At 38.0% G+C, this 11,242-nt stretch overlaps 1 long non-coding RNA gene across 1 annotated transcript in view; it reads left to right on the forward strand.

Moving 5' to 3' along the window:
- The window catches only part of LOC144219962 (uncharacterized), a 29,328-nt gene extending 22,689 nt beyond the window's left edge, over window positions 1–6,639 (forward strand). The window contains exons 2-4 of the long non-coding RNA XR_013331561.1: window positions 3,960–4,042; window positions 5,274–5,385; window positions 6,462–6,639. This is a non-coding gene — a long non-coding RNA (uncharacterized LOC144219962). The remainder of the gene's footprint in view (window positions 1–3,959; window positions 4,043–5,273; window positions 5,386–6,461) is intronic.
- Window positions 6,640–11,242: the final 4,603 nt, after the last annotated feature.

Raw genomic sequence — 11,242 nt, forward strand, 5'->3', positions numbered from 1 at the left:
ACGTTTGTTATTTTCAGAAGCTAAGTATTGGGGTGATTGTTGTGCATCAATAGATAATGGATACACCATTAGATAAATAGAGAAAAAATGCTTGGGTAAAATGTTTGAAAAAATAGACTTGCTTTTTTCTAACATTTTAATGTTTTTCCTGAGGGNGAGAGAGACTGATTCTGTTCTACTCTCTCCATCAAGGATCTAACATTGTATCTTCCCTGTCTCCTAAGGTAGCAGTTTGGGGAAGCTAAATTGAGTGCATGCTTGCCTCCAAACATGTCTCTCAAGATGTGATGGCGGGTTTTATAGAGAACTATAAAAAATTAGTCTGTATCTTCTCTGTGTACAGAATAAGAGAATATAGGCTTATAAAACAACAATTGTAGTATTCTGAATCAGTAACAGAAGGCAATGAATATTTTCAAAAGTATTTAGAAAAATGTGAAAAAATAATTTTTAAGAAGAAAATGAACCAAAGACTAAATTTACATAAAGTTTATTATATATCATTTTATTTTATGCCATTTTACTATTTTATAATACTTTGTTTATACTAATAAATGCCAGTATTTGGTAACACATGTAAACTTGTTCAATGACCGTTTCAGAAACCTGTATTGCATTTCACCTGCCTATATACCCATTTACTATATTTTGTCCTGTATCACATCACAATTAAGTAGCAGTAATCCACAGGTTTTGGTGACACCAGGGAGTTAGATTCTCTTAAAAACGGTATTCTGTTTCTGGGTCTTTTCTGTCTGAGAGAGTGCTGAATTTCATTAACTCTGAAACTTCTAAAACTCTTTGGGATAGAGAGAAATATTTTGTTTTTTTCTTTGTTCTTGCCACATATGGTAATTTTTCTGAATCCATTATTTTTATGGCATGCCATTTAAATATGAATATTTTAGAAGTTAATTGCAAAGGTCATAAATGTGATAACTGTGAAAAGTACACTGAAACCAGTTATATCTTTTTAATCAAAGGCAGAATCAGAAGAAAGTATTTTTCTCTTATTATTCTATGAATGATAATCCACACTTATTTATTAGCATCTACAGGCACCATACTAATATCTGTGTGCCCTTTTTATTCATTCAGTGAAGGGTTTCCAAATTCACCTATTCCATGAGGATTTTCTAGAAGTAATCGTAATCATCATCCTTTAAACTCATAGAGTGCTTTATAGTTTACAAAATGTTTCTACATACATCATCCCATTAGTGCCTCCCAATGGTCCTGGACTTAGAAAGGGCATTTATTAGTATTTTCATTTCATCAAGGAAGAATTTCAAGCTAAGAGAGTGTGATTCCCCAAATCACAGTGTTAGAATGTGTTGTGCTTGGGTTCCAAATCTATCTACTAACTACCAGCCCAGTGATCATTCCATAGGTGGTTTTACCTTATAAATCCCTAACAGGTATAGCCACAATGAATTTGTAATTAATAATAGGTGTTGAAATATAAAATGACTCATATAAGCACACTAGGTCTTGAATAGCTCAGATTAAGTGTGAAAGAAAATATAACCATTTAGATGAAGACTCTGTTTTGCTCTACCTGCAACTATTAATGAAACTTAGTAAATATAAAAATTGCAGCTGCCCCACTGGGATATATTCCTGGCATTTGTTTCTAGTTGGGTTTATGACTCAAGTTACCTCTGGTTTCAGCTCAAAAGGAAGCACCGCTGGTTTCAATTCAAAGTGTATTTAGTATTAGATGATTTGGCATGTTTCTTTTCCTAAACTGGGGAGTGTCCAATTAGAATCCAATCCAGGGTCACCTGGGTGGCTCAGTCAGTTGAGGGTCTGATTCTTGATTTCAGCTCAGGTCATGAAGCAGGGTTATGGGATTGAGCCCTGTGTTGGGTTCCATGCTGAAAGTGGAGCCTGCCTGGGGTTCTCTGTCTCTCCCTCTGCTCCTCTCCCCACCTCTCCCCACCTCTCCCTTCCTCGTTCTCTCTCTCTCTCTCTCTCTCAATCTCTCTCTAAAAACTTTTAAAAAATCCTTCCAGGACTTGATTGATTGCTTTATTGGTAAATAAGGAGTCATTTTTACAAAGATGTGCTTGACACTAAGCACTTTGAAAGATGTGAGGACCAGGCAAAGTCAGGCACCCAGTGGAGACTTGCTGTTTGTGCAGCTTACCCTTCCTACAACCTAGCCCTGGTTAGGGATTGGAAGTGTCTGCCCTGACTAGGAGACTGTTTTTTGCTACCAAGGACCTGGCCCATGGGACACTGATGTTATTGCTGCAGGATTCCTACTGGCTGAGCTATGAAAGAATTTCATTCATGCATATTTTAAGTATTCAGTAAATATTTGTTAAAAATAAATTAATAAATACATACTGTCATAATTGAAAACCTTCACAAACCCAGAGAAAATGTAGTTTACATCTCCCTGGGGTTGGGCTTGTTACTTCCTTTATCATAATTTCCTTGGCGTTGAAGTGTCTGTTAAGTATGAGTTTGAATACTTTTCACATTGGGGTTCCTGTGTCCTGATCAGTGGTAGAAAAGTGCCCGCGGTGTGGTGACAGGGGCAGGAAAGGACTTCTCATGGATCTCTGGAGGAGCCATGTTTTGTGCATGGGATGAATTCCGGACTCAGAAGTGTCTGGGTCAGCCAACATTTTTGATCATTTACCCAAGAGGGAGTGATTGAGTGGGAAGCATCAAGGTTAATTTGTTGATTAAAATGATAATTCAGCATTTACATTTTCAAAGTTCTTTGTGATTACTAATGAGCTGTTCCTCAAAGTGGGCATGAGGGAAAGGTCTGCATCTCCATCCCCATTGTACAAATGAGGAAACATAGTCAAGAGATATTAAGTGACTCACTCAAGGTCATACAGCAAGTTTACTGCTGAGGAACCTTAACTGAACTTAAGAAACTGGCTGTCTACAGCTGGCTCAGGATATTCAGGGTAGGGCTTCTTCCCAAGGGGAGTTCCCCCATCCCGGGCCTTTGTTGTCTAAATGTGAGTTGATGTGGATCTGAGATCTTCTAATGAAATGAGTGCCGACGTCACCATGACTGAAGGATGTCAAAATAGTGCTGATGGCTGGAAGAATAATTCTGGGAACACACCGTTCTGGTCATCCTGAGCTGAGGTTGTGCAAATTCTGCTCATGAAGATAATTTCTAGGGTCCCAGGGTCTTTGTTCTCACTTTTCAACAAATCTCACAGGAAACCTTTTCCAGCAAGTCTACTCTTTGAGATCAGTTCAGGTTCATATTAACCTTCCTTTTAGATTCTTCTTTAATTAAAATAAACAAAATCCCATAACCTTTTTTTGTTGTTACAAGGAAATGAAGCAACTGTTCCTCCCTAATCAGTGCTTATAAGAGACGCAGAGCTTCAAGAGCTCTCAGAGTCGTGGTGCTGAGGATGTTTCTTCCTCTGTGCTCCCCAAAACATGGTTCAGATCTTTATTTTTGCATTTACAGGATAACGATAATTGCTCTTCACTTTCTGGGGAAATTTTCACTATATTTTTCTCTAAGATCTTTTACAATACCTTTTAATCATAGGCACTTAGTATTTTTTTTTTAATTAATCCATTTATTTTGAGAGAGACAGCAAGGATGAGTGGGGGGAGAGAGAGAGAGAGGGAGAGAGAGAATTCCAAGCAGGCTCTGTGCTGTCAGCATGGAGCCTGACATGGGGCTCAATCTCATGAACGGTGAGATCATGACCTGAACCGAAATCCAGACTTGGATGCTAGGGGCGCCTGGGTGGCTTAGTCGGTTAAGCGTCCGACTTTCGCTTAGGTCATGATCTCGCAGTTCGTGGGTTCGAGCACTGCGTCCAGCACTGTGCTGACTGCCAGCTCAGAGCCTGGAGCCTATTTCAGAGTCGTATCTCCNTTTGGGTAAATCATAGGCACTTAATATTAAATGTTTTTCTTTGAAGAATTAATTTAGGTCACCTACCTCCCTTTTCTTTGTACAGGTGGCCAAACTTTCTTCTTTCCAGGAAGGAATAATAGGAGAATGAGAAAGAGGAAAAGAAGAGAAGAGAAAACTGGAATTGAAGTAAAGAGGGGTAGTGCCAGATACTATCTGGAAGCTTTATATACTATCTTCCAAGACCTCATATGCTCTTATTAATAACTCTATTTTGTAGATGAAAGAAAGAAGAGGCAGAGGGGAAGGAAATAGGTAGATGGGGACTGTACTGGCTGCCCAGGTACAAATATGCCCAACATTTGTAGTTTTAAATAATTTCAATAGAACAAAATTAGCTTCATGTTGAACAACACATCTTTCTCCAGTCAAATTCTGAGACATGGCCAATGCCAATAAGAGACTTACCTGGAAATTGTATAACTGGTGGTTTCAAGTGATTTGGCCTACAAACTGTTGATGGGTCAATATCCAATTTCCCTCCTTTCTAAGAGCATCCGAGATTTTTCAATGTCATCGTTAGTTACTGGAGTGTGGGGTGAGCAATGTCATCCCAATTACTGGCCAGCTCATCACCTATTTTTATTTTTCATGTATCAGAGCCCAGACCCTAGAGCCTGTACTGGGAGCATTTAGGTATTGGTTCTTGAAGTTTTCTAATGGGAGGCTTAGTCATGGATCCACAGCAGAAGTATTTGAAGAGAAAGACCTTTGGTAATTAAGGGGTTGAGCAGATGCCTCATATCAAGTGAGGCTGTATATTATGAGGTAACCATGCTATAACTGGCCACTGTATAAGAATATGAGTGACATCTGAATTCCATGTCTGTATCTGCCATTTACTAGCTATGCTGAACAAGTTACTTCTTATGCTTCAGTTTCTCCACTTATAAAATAGGGGTGATATTATTTACACCAGAGAAATTATGAGGACTAAAAGATAAAATATTAAAAATAACCATACAATTGGGGGGGGGACAAAACAAAGCAGGAAAAGAGGAAAAATTTCAACTAACAAACATGAAATAAAGGATAAAATTAGAAAGGCACCATTTTATAGTCCTTGATGTCATAATTGACTCATGTGAGTATGATCAGTAGATGCTAAGTCATTGGGTGTTGAGGAAGGGGATATTCATGGTTTAGATTGAAACAGAAGAAAATGTTAGTTTACAAGGGAGAGGTCAAGTGGTTACTGCCTTTACATAATAGGCAAGCTTGTGACTTTCAGAGGGACGAGCGGACCTTATATGTTACTGTATAATCAAATGTGAGGTATCCAGTACCACCTATGAACTGTTTGGGCCAAAAATGTTTATCTAAATCTAATCGAGCCTTTCACTTCACTTCCAATTAAAAGAAATACAGGGGAAGGGGGTACAATTTAAAGTGCACCTTGAAGAAACAACCAGTTATATCCAGAATGTGAGATAATCTACTGTAAGACAACTGGACCTGAATGCTTAAAATAGGTAAATATCATGGGGAAAAAAGGAAGGGAAGGGGGACTGTTCTGAATCAAAAGAAAATAAGGAGCTATAACAACTCCATGAAATATATAAAATAGCAACAACAATGTTGATGGCAAACGAGCTGTCAGATGACTTTTTTTGACAAAGATTATTAGGAAAATGTGAATATAACTGGATCTAGATGATATTTATGGAACAATTTTTCTATAAAAATCAAATAGCAATTAAAAATTGCAGTTATAAAATAATTTTGTGGTATATTTGAGAATGCCCTTATGCATACACATACACAGAGAAAGAGAAAACAAATATGGAAAAATATTAATAATTGTTAAATATAAATGGAAAGTATATGAATGTTATTTTTTTTCAAGTTATTTTGTTTGGAATTTTTCATGAGTTAGAAAAACCAAAAGAAAAAACTCAGGAAATATATGTAGGATACTCAAATTATAAGCCTATAAAGAATAGAAGCTACTTTTAATGTATCAATAGTATCCATAATGTATCTATAATGAAAATTGTTCATTAATTGGTTGACAAAGACAGGAAAAACTTATTCCAAAAGGAAGTAAGAATCACACAGAAAAAAAAAAAAACAGTTCAAAGACTGTCAAACACCTAGGAAATATATAAAAGCATTTTCTTTTTGAATGTAAGTTTTATTAGATTTACGAATTCATCTGTCATCCTCCTGGTATGAACACAAATCTAGATAATGATGTTTTAGGGCGCACTCAGGAACTTAACAGTGTAATGTGTATTTGTAAAGCATTCCTTATTTTCTTAATCTGAATGCATCCACAGTTATCCACACCAAATGCATCCAATCATATGACTCCATTCATACATTATTCTGGGAGGTAACTAAGCCAAGAATTTCTGCTTCAATATATCAGTGGAGAAACTTAGTCTTTGATGGTACCTGGGTTACAAACGTGGAGCTGGGACCAAGTGTTACTCCCTGCTAAATTAGGGTGAACGGGGAACGGATTTACCTTGACAAAAATACCCAGATTAATAATCCAATCTTCTGTATCATTACTCAGATATTTTGAAATTGCTTATGCCTACAGGTGTGAAGAAAACAGCCTGAATAAAAGGTGTCCTACAAGACCATGTTCTTACGACATCACTCCACTAAAGCTGCCATGTTGCCTATATAAGAACAAATACAATACAGTATACATTTCTAGCACGACCCTAGATATTTTCTCTGGTGTAGATAAAGAGAAGGAGAAGTTGAAAAGATTTGTGTTGCAAATACTTAAATAGAAATCCAAACATTTATTAATTTTTTGCTACTATTTATTGAAAAATATTCAAGGGTGGGCAATATTTTGGGCAATAAAAAAAAAATGAATAAGATAGTTCCACCTTGGGGTTTTGCTAAATACTCATTTTACTCACCTGTATTTCTTTTATTCCTCTCCTCTCTTGTTTCTTGTTTTCTTTTCCATTACTTTTGTGTAATGCAAGAAAAAATGTGTTGTGGATATGTCTATGAAATCAGCTTTTCTGCTTTCTGTATTAAAATTTTTTAAATAATTTTTTAATGTTTATTTTTGAGAGAGAGAGAGAGAGAGAGAATGAGCAGGGGAGGGGCAGAGAGAGAGGGAGACGTAGAATCTGAAGCAGGCTCCAGGCTCTGAGCCGTTTGCACAGAGCCCAATGGTGAGGCTAGAACTCATGGACCGCGAGATCATGACCTGAGCCAAAGTCAGACACTTAACCAACTGAGCCACCCAGGCTCTTCTGTGTATTAAATTTTTAAAGTGAAAAGTGAAATTAAACATATTAACAATGAACAGCTAAACAAATCTAAAATATATCACTATGTGCACAGATGTCTTCTTTTTTTTTGCATCTATCAGCCAAAATAATAAATTCTATTTGTCACTGGAACTTGCTAATTGGTATTACTACACTTTTAAATGTTTTTTTTTTAATGTTTTATTTATTTCTAGGAGAGAGAGAGAGAGCATGAGCAGGGGAGGGTCAGAGAGAGAGGGAGTCACAGATTGAAACAGGCTCCAGGCTCTGAGCCGGCAGTCAGCACAGAGCCCGACGCGGGGCTTGAACCCACGAACCGCGAGATCATGACCTAAGCGAAAGTCGGACGCTTAACCGACTAAGCCACCCAGGCGCCCCTTACTACACTTTTAAAAAATCAGAAATCTGAAGGTCAGAATTGCTCATAGCAAAAAGATTTCAAATAATGACCATCAGAAATACCATCTTAAAAAATGAAGGGTGACCACATTTATCAGGGTCGTCAGGCATGAGTTGCCACCACCTAGGTGACTTTTCCAAATACACTTTTAGGTGACCTGAACTTTTAAAGGAGATTGTTAACTTGAATGGAATGCCTTAAAAAATGTTTTGTGTATATCCTTTCATATAAGATTTAATGTGCAGAATACATGCTAGTGTTTACTTAATGATTCAAGGTTATCATTATTAACAGGATACCTTTAATCCATACAACTTTTTATGGTATATTGATCATTTTCACACACATACCTCTCTTCTGATCTTCACCTCAGNCTACACTTTTAAAAGATCAGAAATCTGAAGGTCAGAATTGCTCATAGCAAAAAGATTTCAAATAATGACCATCAGAAATACCATCTTAAAAAATGAAGGGTGACCACATTTATCAGGGTCGTCAGGCATGAGTTGCCACCACCTAGGTGACTTTTCCAAATACACTTTTAGGTGACCTGAACTTTTAAAGGAGATTGTTAACTTGAATGGAATGCCTTAAAAAATGTTTTGTGTATATCCTTTCATATAAGATTTAATGTGCAGAATACATGCTAGTGTTTACTTAATGATTCAAGGTTATCATTATTAACAGGATACCTTTAATCCATACAACTTTTTATGGTATATTGATCATTTTCACACACATACCTCTCTTCTGATCTTCACCTCAGCTTTATGCCATAGGTGGGGTGGGTATCAATATCCCTGTTTTATTGAAGAGGAAACTGAGGCTCAGGATGGCTAAGCAACTTTCCCAAAGATCTCTCACAAGTGCCAGAACAAGAAAGCAAACTGAAGTCTCCTGGCATCAAGCCTCGTGCTCCTTCCCATGAACAGCACTGCCTCTCTGGGCCAGTGATTACACAGTGGTGTTTTGCAAAGATAATGAAGTGGTAACATGGACCATTTTTCCTTACTCTGAAAGCCCTCAGACTCCTAAGGTTTTATGTTCTTGCATTTGCTTTTTATAGTTTTTACTGCACGGTGCCTGGCATATAATAAGCATTTAGTCATTGTTCCTGTGAATCTGTCAGCTGTCTGTTGTAGCGTGCCTGGCACCAGAGGCTTGTCACCTTCTTAATATTCATTCATTCAGTCTTACAGGCGTTCATTCATTCATTCATAGATACATTCGACAAATACTTATTAAGAATCTGTGTGTGCCAGGCCACCAGAATGGCTGTGGTAATAAATGCTGAACCCATAAAAAGACTTAACGTTTAGATGCTTACATCAACACATTGTCACTCAAATGTCAGACTTCTTGTCCCCCTCAAACAAAGTCACTTTGAAGAAGATGGCAGTGAAATGTATTAGATTCCCAGGGCCGCCATAACGAAAGAACACCTGACCGGGTGGCTCAAACAACAGACATGTTTTCTTACAGTTCTAGAGGCTAGAAGTCCAATAGCAAGGTGTGGGCACGTTGGATTGTTTTGGGGGCCTCTCTCCTTGCCTCGAAAATGGCTGCCTTCCTGTGGCTTCCTCGCATGGTTGCTCTTTTTGCAGGCATGCCCCTGGTGTTGCTCTGTGTGTCCGCATTTCCTCTTTTATAAGGACACCAGTTAAATTGGATGAGATCCCGCCCGTATGACATCACATTACTTTAATTCCTTCTTTAAAAGGCCCTGTCTCTAAATACAGTCACATTCTGCAGTATTGGAGGTTATGGCTTTGGCATGTGAATTTTAGGCTCGTGGGGGGTGGGGCGTATGTGAATTTTGGTACAGTTCAGCTTGTAACACTATTCTAATCACTTTCCATGGAGAACTTATTACGTGTCAGCAATCTCTAGGTACTTGTATTAACCCTAACCCCAACAATAGCCCCATAAGTTAGGATGCAGTGGAAAACATGCTTGAGAAGACGGAGTAGCTCATGTGAAACATAGCTTCTATGTGGCAGTGCCTGGATTGGAGCCCTTCCAGTCTGACATGGCCTTCTTTGATGTTTATTTCATGGTGTAGAAGTCTTTTCTTACCCTGGCTCTTTCCTTTCTGGATAACTGAGCTTCCGGGATACAGGACTGCCAGGCATTAGACTACACCATAGCACGATATTAGTGTACATTACTTCAGTTGTCAATCACGCTTAAAAAAAGAAAAAAAGATTTCTGGCATAGCATTTTTTTCAATCTACAATTATTTATTGTGTGCATACCATGTGCCCAACAAGGTATATGAACTTTTATAGGCAATGACAGCTGTAGATTTGCTTATTTCCTGCACGAAGGATTGCTTAGTTAATTGGCCATCTGGCTTTAGTTTTCGTTGCCGTTGTTGTTGAGATGAGCATTGAAACAATCCTTTAAAATCCGTATTTTTATCCACATCCCTGTGGTCCAGGAAAAGCAAAGTGTGGAAAGGATCAATAAATGTTTGTGGAATGAATTATCATCACGTGACACAGATTTTCCAGTTTATTTTTAGCAACATTTATAAATGTACTTTTTTTATATGACATACTTGTGGAATTGTCTAGAACCTCAGTATGTATTATAATAGTCGCCAGAAATGTGGTTTTAAAGCCAAAAGATGGAGATTTTGTTGCAACGTGGGTGAGGAAACATAAATGTAGCTCAATTAAGAAATATTATCTGAGTGCATTCTGTGTACCAGGAACTATACCAGGCACCCGGGATGCAAAAACGAATATTCCCTGGCTTCACCTTCTTCAGTCCCTCCTCAGGTTTTCACCAGACCGTTGCCTTCATCTTTTACTAGACAATCTCTGCAGTCTCGCTCCCCTCTCAGCCACCCTCTGCAGCTGCCCATCCCAAGTGCAAGCATTACCTGCAGAAAGCCCAGTCTTCAGCATCATAGCTGAGCCCCCCAGACACTGCCTCTCCCTTCTTGTCTCCTGTCATTTTTCACCTTGACATTTATGCAGAACATTTTTGTTGTTTCTTTTACACAACACCAGCCTCATCTTAGTTATTAGACGGCACAGAATCATTCATGCATTTCTCTCAATTTTATATTACTATCAGACACACTCCCATTTTAAAATTTATTTTGAGCTCTGTGAATAACTGCAGTATTTAACACACCTAAATATTTGATGACTAACTTTTGTTGACAGGTACCATCTCCATTTATACCATAAATTCAGGCCGTGCAGAAATATTTTTGACAAAATGCTCAGTGCATGATAGAGCAGAAATAACTTGAAATGTTTATTTTATAGTACATAATGCAAATATAACCTAGTTAAATTATCTAAGATTTAAAACAATCAATACATATTTTCAATTCAGGGAGAATGTTAATACATCATTTTATGTTGTTGGATAATGTGAAATCTAATATGCTTTGCCGTTTCCAGGAATTCCTCTCTGGGCTCCTCCGAAGGAGTTCGGTTATTCTAGTCTGATGGGTGGACCCGAAGCAGCGTGGTAGTTGGCTAGTGGCCAGCCGTATCTCCCCACACCTCCTCCACTCCTCAGAAGTATTTCTCCGATGAGCTGCATAGCAAGTAGGCACCACTTGTCCATCAGCCTAAGAGAAACCGTCTTCTCCAGGAACACTTTAGATTCTCCTCTCTTCCCTCTTCCTATCTTGATATTGATTTGTATGTTACTGGATTTTAA

Source organism: Crocuta crocuta, unplaced genomic scaffold (genome assembly GCF_008692635.1).
Source record: "Crocuta crocuta isolate KB4526 unplaced genomic scaffold, BGI_CrCroc_1.0 scaffold189, whole genome shotgun sequence".
Taxonomy (NCBI): Eukaryota; Metazoa; Chordata; class Mammalia; order Carnivora; family Hyaenidae; genus Crocuta; species Crocuta crocuta.